The sequence below is a fragment of the Pinus tabuliformis genome, chromosome 9, assembly GCF_031772625.1.
Source record: "Pinus tabuliformis cultivar Carrire ecotype Pingquan chromosome 9, CPIR1, whole genome shotgun sequence".
Classification (NCBI taxonomy): domain Eukaryota; kingdom Viridiplantae; phylum Streptophyta; class Pinopsida; order Pinales; family Pinaceae; genus Pinus; species Pinus tabuliformis.
Window position 1 is genome coordinate 1,749,107,597 of NC_142307.1, and position 11,810 is coordinate 1,749,119,406.

At 39.9% G+C, this 11,810-nt stretch overlaps 1 pseudogene; it reads right to left on the reverse strand.

Annotated features, from left to right (window-relative positions):
- Window positions 1-478: 478 nt before the first annotated feature.
- Window positions 479-8,304, reverse strand: LOC149155709 (xyloglucan endotransglucosylase/hydrolase protein 24-like; annotated as a pseudogene).
- Window positions 8,305-11,810: the final 3,506 nt, after the last annotated feature.

An 11,810-nucleotide genomic window follows, 5' to 3' on the forward strand; every position in this document is an offset into this window, starting at 1 on the left:
AATTTTAACAATAATCTCGCAAATTTTTAAAAACTAGAATTTAAATTGTTTAATCTATAAAATTTAGACTGCACCAAAAAATGTATTTTAAACCATAACAAAATTACATTCTAATTTGAAAGTGTATCTATCAAATTTTAATATAAAAAATATTTCCTTTTTCAAATAAACTATGTTTCTCCATACAAATAAACCTAATATCTCAAAAAAATAGTGACAACATGTTCCATGAGACGATCATCAATTTATATTTTAGGAACATGCATTACGTATGTTGACCTACAACGAATCCCGTGGGGTTTCAAAACATTCAGATGGTTAGAACAACGGTAAGAGAGAGAAAATAATTTTAATTTCGCACCTTCGATGGCAAATGAGATAAAATAAGTCTTTTTAAGCGCCAACGAAGAGGGACGCTTTATTGGAATGAAATCCGATGAAGAAAGAATCCAATCGCATAGAAGCCCCAGGAATTATTTTAGGGTTGTCTAGAGCATTCAGCTGGAAAATGATTATTGAATCTGGCCGCATATTTGCAGTAATCGTAAACTAGAAAATTATTGCGAACCCACTGTAATTGTCCTTGTTGGGGATACGTCAAGCTCTCATAAGCTGCCTGATTCCACCAGTTACTGGGAGTATTAGCCCAACACAAGGAGGAGCAGCCACTTCATGTCCATTCACATACGTCTGTTGTGAAATTTCTGTACGAAGCCACAAATGGTGTGTAAGACCAATCGATTTTCACCCGCCCGCCTTGAGTTGCCCAACTATCTCCGTCCCATATGCTGGAGTACGCTCTCATCGCCTTCCCGTTGGCGTAAGGCACACCTATGTCTTCATTGTTCCCAAACACTCTGATAGGCAACCCATCTACAAAAAGCCTGAAACGAAGATATCATGTGAGATGGATCCATCATAATAGAAGAAAACATTAAAGCAGGTTCAAAGAAAGAGATAGCTTACACAATTTGCTGCGGGTTCCAGAGAATTGAGTAATTGTGAAATTTTGATGTAGGATCGAACCATAAATAGAATAGAATTGTTGCTCCCTATTACCTGAACCGTTTGTAGAGATGTTTATATGCAGAATATATGGCTGACCAGAAACATTTCCTAGAAATTCAATATCAATTTCGTCGTGCCTGTCACTTGTCGAAGATAACTGCAGCGTATTTTCTCCATTCGTTGGATAACATTATAATAGTGAGAATGCTATGAATTTTAAGCTAATTTTATATGGATTTATAGATTTCTATATCGGATGGATAGGAGTTGAGTGAAATCAATGGATCCCAAGAAATTTCTCACTGTTCTTCATAATTTTTTGTTGGGGATTTTTCTGGTAAAATCCCAAAAACAAAAAAAAAAAACTTTACACACAGAGGCAATGCTCTGTTTCCTTCTCCCCTCAGGATCCTTTGCACAGGGAAGCTTTAAAAAAATGACTGAGAACTGAGTATTACACCACCATAAAAGGATTTATATTCATTAAAATATAAAGCCTGATACATATTCATCCTCTTTGCTGAGAGGGATTCACCAAAACAAAATACATTTAACAAAACTCTGTCTCCTCCTGAGTATTTACATTGCTCGTGTGCAAAAACTCATTTACATTTACTGCTGTGAAAAGATCTTACATAAACTGTTGTAAAAACCATTTTTCACTTACTGGTGTAAAACTATTTTACGCATACTGCTGTAAAAAAACATTACATATGCAACTCCCAAAAACTCATACTCCTCGCACTACTGTGCATATTCTCCCCACACTATTGTGCATAAGCTTCTATATCATATTACCACTCAGAGCACATTTTCATTTGTCTCGTTATATGTTTTTTTTAACCCGCGTGTGTGTTCTACACCTCATTACCAAAAATGGTCAACACTAAAAGAAACATAAAACATTACAAAGTAAACATATGCCATATGTAACATGCATATGCGCCCATACCTCCGATATATAAAAAAACATTAAAATTTAAAACTCTTACCAATACTCCTACGAGCACATTTAATTCATTAAATTATTTTACCGGTGGTCAACGAAACTTGAATTTTACTCCACACATAATTTTTAATGCACCTTTGGTTGATGGACGGCGGAGAACGATCAAGCAAATCGGACGGTTGACGTCGATTTCGGGAGCCCACTTCATGTTGAACATTAGCGTCCGAAAAGTCAGTTCTGCTGACGTATGCAGAGGACCACGTGGCTGCATTACATTGTATCGGAGTTGATTATACGGAAACCACTCCACACCAAAAGGCGGTCCGAAATCTGACAGGGGTAGTTTCTGGTTTCGCTGCGGCGGTTTGGGCGTTGTACGTATGCGCAGTTGAAATTAGATTTCAACACTCCCCTTTAATTTCAACTGCTGGGCATTCAGTCATACCCAGACACTTCCTCAAAAATTCAAAGCTTTTATGATCCAATGGCTTGGTCAAGATGTCTGCTACCTGTTCTTGAGTCCTGCAATGTTCTAAGACAATTTCTCCATTGTTCACCAATTCTCTGATGTAGTGAAACCTTGTATCAATGTGCTTCGTTCTCTTATGAAACACTAAATTCTTTGACAATGCAATAGCTGAGCTATTGTCACAAAAAATCACTATCGCTTTTGCCTGCTCTTGGCCTAAGCTCCTCAACATTCTTCTCATCCAAACTGCTTGACATGCTGCTGCTGTAGCTGCCACATATTCAGCCTCTGCTGTAGACAATGCTACAATGGACTGCTTCTTAGAATTCCATGAAATGGCTCCTGAACCCGTATGAAAAACATAATCGGAAGTGCTTTTCCGATCATCTACACTTCCAGCCTAATCGCTATCAGTGTATCCAATCAAATCTGAACATTCTGAGACACTATATAAAATTCCAAACATTTTGGTACCTTTGACATACCTTAAAATTCTTTTTGCTGCCTGCCAATGTGCTTCCTTTGGCCTCTCCATGAATCTGGAAATTAAACTAACAACAAACATAATGTCAAGCCTAGTAGTTGTTAAATACATAAGGCTGCCGACATTACTCTTGTACAAACTAGGATCAAAATCCTTATTGTTGTCCTCTCTGCTGAGTTTTAATCCCATTACTGTGGGAGTGATCGTTGTTTTGCATTCTTGCATGTTAAATCTGTCCAACACTTGATTTACATATCTAGCCTGTGAGATAAAAATTCCTTTTTCATTTTGATCTACTTCTATGCCTAAGAAGTATCTCAAGAAACCCATGTCAGTCATTTCAAATTCCTCTTTCATGACTGATTTAAAATTCTCAATGAGCTGATCATCATTGCCTGTGAAAATAACATCATCAACATACAACACAACAATTAAAACTTTACCATCTTTTTCTTTGATGTAGACGGTGGGCTCTCCTTCACATTTGTCAAATTCATTATCCAATAGATAGGAATCTATCCTATTGTACCATGCTCTTGGCGCTTGCTTCAGCCCATAAAGAGCTTTCTTCAATTTGCACACTTTGTGCTCTTCACCGTTCTTCTCATAGCCTAGAGGTTGTTCAATGTAAACCTCTTCCATTAACACTCCATTTAGGAATGCTGACTTCACGTCCATTTGGTAAACTTTCCACTTGTTTTGAGCTGCTATGGACAGCACTGCTCTCACGGTTTCCATTCTTGCAACCGGTGTGAAAGTCTCCTCATAATCTCTCCCATATTGCTGCTTGTACCCTTTGACAACCAGCCTTGCCTTGTGTCTTTCTATTTTACCTTCAGCATTGCTCTTGGTCTTGTAGACCCATTTAACTCAAATGACCTATTTACCTTTTGGTAGCTCAACCAAATCCCATGTTTTGTTTCTCTCTATGGCATTCATCTCCTCATCCATAGCTTCTATCCATTTCTTATCTTTGATTGCATCTTCGAAATGAATAGGATCATCTACATGACAATATAAAGCAAACAAGAAATTCATTCCTTCATCATAAATGTCACTTAGATTTCTAAACTTCTTACCTCTTTCATTTGGTGTGAAAGTGCTTGAAGATGCACTTGAATTTCCTCCTTGTGATGTGCTTGGAGAAGCACTTTCATTTATCCTCAATGGTGTCCCTTGTTGTCCTTGTGTTGGCACTGCTGTTTGGGGATGCATTTCAGCCACCTCCTCATCATCTTCATCATGAGACAAATAGTTTTTAACATTCACTGTTTTCTCTATGCTTCCATCCCAAGCTTCCTCTTCAATGAATTGAACATCTCTGCTAACAAAAAATTTCTTGGTAAATGGGATATACAACCTGTAAGCTTTGGATTCCTCATTGTATCCAATGAAGATACATTTCTCCCCTTTGTTGTTCAACTTCCTCCTTAGCTGATCTAGTATGTGTGCATAGGCCACACATCCAAAAACTTTCAAGTGGGTGACACCTTGCTTTCTCCCACTCCATGCTTCTTCCGACACTTTGTTCAACACTGCTTTTGTAGGACACCTGTTCAAAATATACACTGCACAATTTACAGCTTCAGCCCAATAATCATTTGGCAAATGCTTTGCCGTCAGCATGCTCCTCGCCATATCCATGATGGTCCTATTCTTCCTTTCAGCAACTCCATTTTGTTGTGGGGTGTACCTAGCTGTAAACTGTTTGTGAATTCCGTTTTCTCTACAAAATCGTAGGAATTCATTGGAGATATACTCACCTCCTCTGTCAGTTCTCAAAACTCTTATATGCAGCCCGCTTTGGTTCTCCACAAGTGCTTTGAAATTTCGAAATTTTTCAAACACTTCACTTTTGTTTTTAAGAAAATATACCCAAGTTTTTCTTGTAAAGTCATCAATAAATGTTATGAAATATTGTTTGCCTGCTAATGATAGATTTTGCATCGGTCCACATAAATCTGAGTGGATGATCTCTAAGGGTGCCTTTGCCCTTATGCTTTTACCTGATGGAAAACTTTCTCTATGTTGTTTCCCCAAAATTCAACCTTCACAAAGGTTGTCCAGTTTCTCTATCAATGGTAATCCTCTTACCATTCCTTTTCTGCTTAACAAGTTTAGACCTCCAAAATTGAGATGTCCAAATCTCAAGTACCACAACCAATTTTCATCCTTTGGCACACTTTGGAAAGCCTCTTGGGTGACTGCTGCAATTTCTCCTTTGTTTTTCAAATCTGCCCTTATTCTAAGAGGGAACATCCTATTCCTCGTCATTTTTACTTCAGCAATGCATCATTTTCTGGGTGCTATATCCATGATGGTGCATACATCATTTTTAAAGAAAACATTGTAACCCTTTTGAACAAGTTGTCCAATACTCAAGAGGTTACATCTCATTCCAGGGACATAGTAGACATCTGCTATGGTTTTCTTCTCACCCTTCTTTGTAAATATTTTTACCTCTCCTTTTCCCATAACAGAAATTTCGCTATCAGTTCCTAGTGTGACTTCTGATTTCATATTTTTATCTAGGGCAGAAAAGAGAGCTATGTTTCCTGTCATATGGTTGCTGCAACCTGAGTGTAAAAACCATATGTCCTCACTGTTTGTTTCAGCCATGTTACAAGCTAACAACACATTATCTTGGCTGATTTTTTCTCTAGTGACATTTGCATTTTGTCTATTACTCATATAATGTTGCTTCTTCCTACATTCATTGGCATAATGCCCATATTTTTTACAATAATAGCATTGGACATTGGATTTTTCATACCTTTGTCCTTGAGCATGATGTTGTCCTCTTTGTTGGCTGCTGCCTTGGCCTTGGTTCTGATTTGGATTGCTGCCTCTTCCTTGAGCATTTGTTGGATTGTTCCTTCCACCTCTGTTTTGGCTTATGCCTCTTCCTCTCTTGTTTCCTCTGCCTTGACCTCTTCCTCTTCCAAAAGACATCTGGGTCTTGAAGGCTTGCTCTAGAGATGAGTTTTCATTTCTACTCAACCTCTGCTCATGTGTTATCAGTGATGCATGAAGCTCATCAACTAAAAAGTTTGAGAGATCCTTTGTCTCTTCTATGGTGGTGACAATCACATCAAACTTTGAGGGTAGGACCCTCAACAGTTTCTCCACAATCTTCCTTTCTTCAAGGGTTTCTCCATGAGTCCTTATCTGTGTGACCAGACCAATTACATGTGTGAAAAATGAGTAAATATTCTCTGACTCCTTCATGCTCAGATTCTCAAAATCTCTCCTCAGCATTTGTAGTTTTGTTGTTTTCACTTTCTCCATGCCTTGATAGGCTGTCTTGAGGGTTTGCCATGCTTCATTGGATGTCTTAGCTGCTGCTATCCTTGGAAACACAGTCTGGTCCACTGCTTGATACAACAATACAATGGATTTTGCATCCTTCTTCCTATTGCTCTTCAGCAGATCTCTCTCTCCCTGAGTTAATGCATTGAACTCATTTTCATCTGCTGGTTCTTCAAACCCAGATTCAACTAATTCCCATAAATATTGAGAGATAAATAAAGTTCTCATGGTTATTGACCAGTAGTCATAGTTCTTCCCATTAAACTGTGGGAGCTGGGTATTAAACATACCCATGCTAGTGCTGGTACTAGCCATTCCTTGCATCCTCAACTATGCTTTAATTTCTTGACTGTGTATTTTAAAACATTGACTGTTTCAGCAGTAACAAAAAGAAAACTTTGAGGAATACCTGAATCTTTTGCCTGAGACTTCGCTTTGCTGTAGAGGATTTACTGCTGCAACAAAAGACTCCTCCCTTCATCTTCTTGAACACCTTAAAAGAGCCTAAGCCTGCTCTGATACCACTGTTGGGGATTTTTCTGGTAAAATCCCAAAAACAAAAAAAAAACTTAACACACAGAGGCAATGCTCTGTTTCCTTCTCTCCTCAGGATCCTTTGCACAGGGAAAATTTTAAAAAAATGACTGAGAACAGAGTATTACACCACCATAAAAAGATTTCTATTCATTAAAATATAAATTCTGATACATATTCATCCTCTTTGCTGAGAGGGATTCACCAAAAAAAAATATTTACACTGCTGGTGTGCAAAAACTCAGTTACATTTACTGCTGTGAAAAGATCTTACATAAACTGCTGTAAAAACCATTTTTCACTTACTGGTGTAAAACTATTTTACGCATACTGCTGTAAAAAAAACATTACATATGCAACTCCCAAAAACTCATACTCCCCGCACTGCTGTGCATATGCTCCCCACATTGTTGTGCATAAGATTCTATATCGTATTACCACACAGAGCACATTTTCATTTGGCTGGTTATATGTTTTTTTTAACTCGCGCGTGTGTTCTACACCTCATTACCAAAAATGGTCAACACTAAAAAAAACATAAAACATTACAAAGTACACATATGCCATACGTAACATGCATATGCACCCATACCTCCGATATATAAAAAAAACATTAAAATTTAAAACTCTTACAAATACTCCTGCGGGCACATTTAATTCATTAAATTATTCTATCGGCGGTCAACGAAACTTGAATTTTACTCCACGCATAATTTTTAATGCACCTTTGGTTGATGGACGGCAGAGAACGATCAACCAAATCGGATGGTTGACGTCGATTTCGGGAGCCCACTTCATGCTGAACATTAGCGTCAGAAAAGTCAGTTTTGCTAACGTATGCAGAGGACCACGTGGCTGCATTACATTGTATCGGAGTCGATTATACGGAAACCACTCCACACCAAAAGGCGGTCCGAAATTTGACAAGGGTAGTTTCTGGTTTCACTGCGGCGGTTTGGGCGTTGTACGTATGCGGCGGTTTCAACATTTTTGCCTATCATATGCTAAAATATTCCCAAAATTTACTATCAATTAATGAATTTTCTCAATAATTTCTCTCTATCAAATTAAAAAAATTCCCAAAATCCTTTTACATGAATATTGGAATATTATTGAATATAAATTTCGCAAATTTATCTCACATAGAATGTTGTAACCGTTCCAGCAGAATTTCCAGGCACCAACTTCATAAACATATCGACGCTTCTAAACAAAATTTGTGCCTTCGATTGAAATGCCGAGCCTAATTAAACAATACCGAAAAAAATATCAACTGTTATTCTATGCTTGATAGTATATTATCACATAGACATAAAGCAATAAAATGCTAGAAATACAGTTATATATCAATAACATTAGAATACCTGAAGCATTATCGAGAGAAAGCTGCAATTCCTCTCCGTTGTCGAATATGTTGACATTGTTATAGTCCCATGATACATCTATATCATTGTAAAAGTTTGCATGAACTGTGAGATATATACTTGTATTGCATATTATAACAATCATAAGGATTAGATGAAGATAGCCAGATAGATTTGGAGCCTCCATTGATGATATACAGATTGATAGGTATTGAGGATAGAACAGTAGCAGACTAATCTAATTGACTTCCTATTTGGTTTGGGTTTGCAACAGATGGATCATGTCTGGACAACTATATAGGAAACGTACAAGTGTAATTGTTTAGTAGGAGGTTGAAATCATGAACATGTCTGAAAGGAATCAAATATACATTAAAATTTGTAATCCAGCTTAGGCAGGGTAGGCTGTTACGCAGTTCAGCCCATGACGACTCTCGCTCATGAACCATGCAGGGGAGGGTTTGATTGTAACTGTGGTTGTAGGTAGTTGAAATCTGGGAACGATCAGCAGAAATCAAATATACATTAAAAATTGCAACCGGCGTACAAATGATTGGGTGTGACGCGGTTTAGCCATAGATGTCTCCCACTCATCAATCAGGACTCTTTCCAGGCCAAGGCTCAGCGTTTACATTGTGGAGAATTAGCGATTACTTACGAAAAATTGCTAACACAGCAGAGCTGTCAATGCCAATAGTGGATGGCACACAAACGAAACCCCACCTCACTGTCTGCATATGTACATGAAACATTTATATATATATATATATAATAGCGATAGCACTTGTATTTTGGCCACACACAAAATTTCAACCCGGCCACTACTACTTAATCTGCGGGCCCACGCCGGCACGTTGTGGAAAAAAAGGAAGAAGCTGTGGCGGAGCTTTCCAGGAACGGCATAATGGTTTTTTCAAATTATTACTTAATTTCTAAATTTCCATCTTCTATTTCAAATTTTAATATTTAATATTTTAAAAATAAACACGGGTATTTAGAAATTTACAATTTCTTTTATGGATCAACTACTTTGGCTAAAGACCAATTTTACGAATTAAGGAATGTTAGGACTTAGTTAACACGATTCCGTTGATATTACTTTCTAGGTTCCCCGATGGGGTGCTTCTCCGACAACTGATTTCGGCCAGCGAGTTAACCGGCTCTCAGGAAGCGTTTCATAACACTGCGATTATCTTACTATGTCATCTGCCCATACGCGTGTTATTTTTGAATTGGCAGACTTTGGCGGCCCTCGAGGCGCGAACTTGGCCATACACTTGTCGTGCATGGCTTGCGCATGGGCCTTTACCTTTAGATACGGGGTTCACATGTATATGTCCTCCCAATTTAAATGTTTGAAAACCGGGTCCTTCGAACATGTTGTTGTTTTATTCCTAACACCTTTACGGGCCTTTGGAGTTTCATTTAATTGTTCAGTGCTTGTCTGTGGGATTTGGTATTCCGAATCATTTTTTATTTGGTTCTGAAACTAGATTTCTACTTTTGCATCCTTGATCTTCCAAAATTGTCACAATTGCGGTCCAACTACCACAGTGAGATTACGAAGGATGTCACTTACCTGCCCTATATTTCTCCACAATAACCTTATGTCTTATAATTAACCTATCCTTCTACGTCTGGGTGAGTCTACACTCTTGTCATCATAATACTAGGGTTGTTAATCATAATAGTAGGGTGGCTGTTCATTTTTTTGTGCTCATAGGCAAGTTTTTTATTTGCGGGCATTGCATGGATCTTCGCCAATGACTATCCATGGGACGGTGTCACGCCCCTACACCTACGGTAGTCTTTCAACCGCTTATAGCAAGGTGCAACACCACCGAACACTTTCTTTTCACCAATACTTATGTTCATGGACTATGCCTTAACATTCGATACTTAGTTTTATTTTTCCTTCACCAAGTATTATTATTAGTCTTTATACTAATGAACACCCATACACATTCATTATCCGCAGAAATTATAAATATACAACACAATTTCAACAATATAAAGGGAGAGTCAACTCCCTGAATATGAGTCTTGCCCGAATTCAATATATTTTTCAATCTTTCATAAAATACAGGTAAACCTTGGAAACCCCAAGTTTTATACTTAGCCAAAATTCTAACTTCGTGTCTTGTCATGAGCTGCCCACCTCGTGCACACCTTTTACGGTGGTCACTCTTGCTTCCTACACTTAGCCAAATTTTCACCCCACAACACCTTTGTGCAGCCTCACACGAAACTCCAACTATAGGCGGGCGCCTTTGTTTCACCCTACCCAAATTCACAGTCTCACCTTCGCACTATCAGGCGGGCGCCTTCGTTCACCCTCCACCCGAGTTTGTCAGTCGATGGTCGGGCGCCTTCATGCAGCCCTGCACCCATGCGCACAACTAACCGGCGGCGGGGCACCTTTGTGCAGCCCTCCACTCGTGCTCTTAACTAATGGGCGGGAACCTTCATGAACCCTCCACCCGTATCACCAACCGACGGGCGGGCGCGCGTTTTTGCGACCCTCCACCCATGTCACAACCGACGGGCGGGCAAGCCTTTGTGCGGCCCTCCACCTGCGTTGCCAACTGACAGGCGGGCACGCCTTCGGGCGGCCTGTCAACCGAACTGTTCAACCCGTGCAGCTCATTCAGTCTGCCGGCGGGTAGGCACATGTGCCTCCGTGCGACCTAAGCCTTAAGCCTGCTCCTCCACGCTAAAACCTACACCTTCGCACCTCAAGCTTGTCCCTTGACTCGTCCGAATGCTTTGATCATTGTTCTTCGATGCTCCATCCTCCCAACTCATCCATCCATATATATGGTTGGTGGGCGAGTCGTGCCACCCGACCAACTCGTCTAACTCGTTCAACCGACGCCCTCCATACTTGCCAATTCGTTCAGCATTGTTGGTCAGCCTTCCCAACACACGGGACCACCCACCAGCCTTTGCCCACATCGCAAGTTTATGAGGTCGGCCCGTGGGTGACTTGCCAACTTGTCCCCACGGTATAAACGCGCCCACCGAAGACTCCTCCACACGTATTATCACTTTCTCGCTTGTTTGCCTTAGCCGCAACTTGCCTCCTTGCAACGGATGTGCGTCCAACCTGTCGCACGGACTGCAGGTCCTTACATCCTCATCCACCTGAATTGGTTGTCGTCCTCGACAATAAGCCATCCCGGTAACCATCTTGCCACCAAGATCATCATCTCATCCACAGTCCATGATATCAACCAGTCCATATACCGCAAACATCCCTGCAACATATGTAAAACAACTGTCTCCACCATGTGTCATCCCATCCTGTGAACTGTCGTGAGATACTCCAACATAATGTCAACATCTCTCTGCACACATCCGGGCCTCATGATTCGAACTAGTTGGGTGATCAGTCAAACTATCACGCTCAAACCATAAGAATGCACATCCTTATGCCTACACCAGTCTTTTTCAGACTTTGCCACATCCTGGACTCACTAAGAATCTCTCCCATGAATAGGTCCATCAAAACTCCATCCCATCTACAACATGTCATGATGCTAATGCCATACCATTCATGCACCATCTATCATACCTGGTCACCCTGTTTTAAGGACTCACTGCCATGAGAAGCTAACAATGAGCCCCATCTTCTATGTCATCTAAGAAGATGTAGAGGGAGTAGAGCCTCAAGGCTCATGCTCACTAATAAGC